This window comes from Magallana gigas, chromosome 4 (genome assembly GCF_963853765.1).
Source record: "Magallana gigas chromosome 4, xbMagGiga1.1, whole genome shotgun sequence".
NCBI lineage: Eukaryota > Metazoa > Mollusca > Bivalvia > Ostreida > Ostreidae > Magallana > Magallana gigas.
The window spans coordinates 31,326,117-31,329,957 of record NC_088856.1 but is presented as its reverse complement, the minus strand read 5'-3'; the positions used below and the strand labels follow the sequence as shown (position 1 = coordinate 31,329,957).

General features: G+C 29.3%; 1 non-coding gene across 1 annotated transcript; it reads left to right on the top strand.

Moving 5' to 3' along the window:
- Positions 1 to 3,244: 3,244 nt before the first annotated feature.
- Positions 3,245 to 3,317, top strand: Trnat-ugu (transfer RNA threonine (anticodon UGU)). The gene has a single exon. It is a non-coding gene; the product is annotated as a tRNA-Thr (tRNA).
- The last annotated feature ends 524 nt before the right edge of the window (positions 3,318 to 3,841 follow it).

Here is a 3,841-nt window from a genome sequence, read left to right as displayed (position 1 = left end):
TTAGATATTTAAAAAAAATAGAACAATTCATATTCATATTTCTTATTAATAAATAGTCACAGATGGTATCGAACAAGCGACAGCTTTGCGAAAAATAAAGAATGCAATTGAAATCGAACACCACTTAAGTAAATATCCCCTTTTCATGTACAATTCACTATATGTATTGGATAAATGATAAATTTATCAATGTCCAAAAATGCTCTAGAAATATTTGTTCTGCATGTATTGGACAGACGAATTCAATGGACATTACATTAAAATAAAAAATGTTTGTTTCCTGTTATTTATATGATTGCTTTACATTAACTTTGACGATAAAGTTTCATAAATAGTGATCTGCATTTTGACATAATATGTGCTGTTCAGACAAATAGAAGATCTTTTTAATTTAAGGTTGTCTAGGATTTCTTCGAAGGATTGCAAACCTTAGACAACCTTAAATAAAGAAGTCCTTTTTTTGTCTGACCAGTACATATTAAGATAATGAATGATATTTGTTTTCCCCCTGTCGAATACACAAGCAGATTTGTAAACTTCAATTAAGGTGTTTACCTCCAAAGGGACCTAAAAACGATTTGAGATTAAAGAAATTATCTTTAAAATGTTTCATATATGTATTTTGAATGATTGACAAACTTTTAAATGTTAGAAGTCAACTTACAAGCGAGATACAGAGGTAGGAAATCTTTTTTATAAACAACCCAGTTTTATATTTGTTTACAGATAAAATTACATGACAGGTCCATTTTTTGACAAAATGACTATTGGTAGACAGGATAAATTAATTCAATGTGTTCATCAATAATATTATCAACAACAACAAAAACATTTCATTGAAACTGATATCAATATTAATGCAACACATATGTAACTAATAATTATCATAATAATAACAAGATTCAAAGCTTTATTTACATAATAAAGAGTGTCAAGGTCTCTGTCTTGCTTGTAACTCGATAGTTGACTTTTAACTTTTAACGAATTATTAAAAATACCTATATTAATCATTGAAGACACATGTTAAATATTTTGAGCTTAAGTCGTGTCTAGGTCCCTTAAAGTCCTATTGCACACTTAGAAGTATAAAACTACATGCTTTCAAAATAATAAAATACAGTATTTTCTTATATATACTATGATCTTTAATTTTCTTCTTTAGTTATATATGTAATGTTTCTTAATTAAATTCTTGTGTAATTGTGAAAAAATGTATCGTGTAGCAAGATATTGTATAATATGGTGCAATATTGCATTTTATTATAAAACAGAAAATAATGATAAGTGTTGTAAAATGTTACATCAAGTAACTTTTAATAATAGAAATGAAAATCTTATGAAATGATGTTTTTTAAATGAGTCTTTGGGCAATAAAGAATGCAGACTAAATCGATAGTAAAATTTCTTGAACCCCTTACAAAATTGAATTTGCAGATAATTTCATCTTCATACATGTATGTTTCTAAAGCTTAGCAAAACGGCTATCGTATGAACTCATCAGTAATGGATATAAGTCTCAAACAGTTTTGTATGAAAATCAAAAACACTGCAAAATTAAATGTGCATCCTTCTATCCTTTGTTCCAGCAATCTAAAATTATACCTGTGAAAGTCCGATATTAGTCAGCTTCTTAATATCTGACAGTTACCAGTGGTTACAGCACTGATATCCTTCAAAATCGTACTATCTTAGGTAAATCAACTTTCAAATTTCAATGGCAGAGTTTTAAGGAGGATATTTGCCTCAAACACCTCTGTATCAAATGGATATATGCCAAAATCGGTTCTATTTGAACCCTAACCCTGCTGAAATAAAGGAAAGACATCACAGCAGTGTTTTAACTGCTAATTGAAGGAATAGTTAAAAGATTTTTAAAAAAGTTCAATTGAATTCTCTATTTCTTTTTTTTTTTGGCAAAAAGTTTAATGTCTTTTTTACATACAGACTCTGATATATAACACTAGATGATACCTCGCGCAAGCGCAGGAATTTATACTTTACACATTAATGACACAATGCTAAAATGTTGAACCATATATATTTTCCGCATATTTTCTTAATTGTTTTCTTAACAAGCAAAAAACAAACCAAATTAAATAGCTGGATATTATCTGAAAGAGGAAAAATCTAAATTGTATTGGATGATATAAAATTATACTAATGTACAAGTTCATGGCCTTAATTCGTTTTGTTGCAGCTGAGTGGAAAATGATATACAACAGTGATTTTTTTAAACCAGTGAGTGGGTATTTAGGTCGTCATTTCTCTAAACTGCATTTTTAGGTTAAATTTCACTGCAATTTTTATCACTGTCCCAATTTAGAATCTCTGATAAAAGACTGATTTGGAAAAAAAAATTGGGGAAGGTGGTCACCAGCGTATCTGTTATCAACATTTTTTGGGCTTGTAAACAAACACCAATAGTTTTGTAAACTTCTGCACTGAAAAATAATGTAAATGTTAAATCAGGAGACAAATTTCCCCACGAATTCCACGAAAATTGCGTCCAAACGAATCATAAAAAACTCTTAAGCAGCCATTAAATTTAATGTTAAAACTTGATTATATTACTACACACAGGTAAGCATATTTTTTTTCATAATTGGTTTATTCAATCATATCAGACAATTACTCAACCGTCAATAAAACGGTAAATTTGTTAACGCTGTCACAAGTATAGATATTGAGATAAAATGCGTCACGGTGTATACATGTAATTGTCTTAACAAAGCATTTAGTCTTAGATCAGTGGTTAGAGCACTGGTACTGTTAACAAAGAGTCGTGAGTTCGATTCCAGTGTTACATGATCTTTTATGGACAACTTCATCTATAAAAAAGTAATTAAAGTATAAAGTGTTCATATAGCATTTCATATTCTTAACGATTTCTATAATTAACAAAATAATTTTCACGTTGTTGCTCGAAATATTATCTGAGCAAAGAAATAGAATCTTCGAATTCAAAATATCCAACGTACAAATATCTGAACTTGTGTTAACCTTTCAAAGTAGTAAAATTGATATCACATTTATTTGTTTAACATGTTATTCAACATCCTTCAACCAAAAAGCTACTTTTCAAGTAGGGATAGTGAATGGACAGTAGGTACATGTATTGACAACACTCTTTGATTTGTGATTTTTCTTTTGTTGGAGAAAAAATCTATGTCAGTTCAATAACATCTGTGTCCGATGCTATTGAAGGAACAAATTAAAATATTTGTCTTTAAAATTGCAGATATGTGCCTACATAGCTCAGTGGTTAGAGCACTGGTCTTGTAAAGCAGGGGTCGTGAGTTCGATCCTCACTGGGGGCTTAATAAGTTGTTAATTCTTCTTAAATTTTTCAGTATCGTTGCAAAAACATTTGTGTATGAATTAAGACAGTTCTATAATAAACTACAAAACGCCTGCACCATACCCTTGGTATTTCAAGTGTTATATCAATGTTATATCGACATCAAAACCTATCACAGTGATGGACAAACCCCGAGGAAGGATCGAAATCATGATCCTCACATGTAATCACAAGACCAGTGCCCTAACTACTGAGCTGCTTAGGCTTTTCTTAACGTTTTGATTTTAATTTTAATTTTTGTAATGATGGATCTATAAAATATGCTATTTATTTTGTTGTAAAAGCAATAAAACGTAAAATTATCAAGAAAAGTGATATGACTACTGTGAATCATTTCTAGAATGACAACAAATACTAATTTGTTAATTTATCAGTTTTACATAAATTCCATTCATGAATTAAGAGTTAATGTATTTTAATAACTTGAGTCAATGTCATCTTCATCTATCATAAATATATTTGTTATAAGTCGTTTTATGTTTT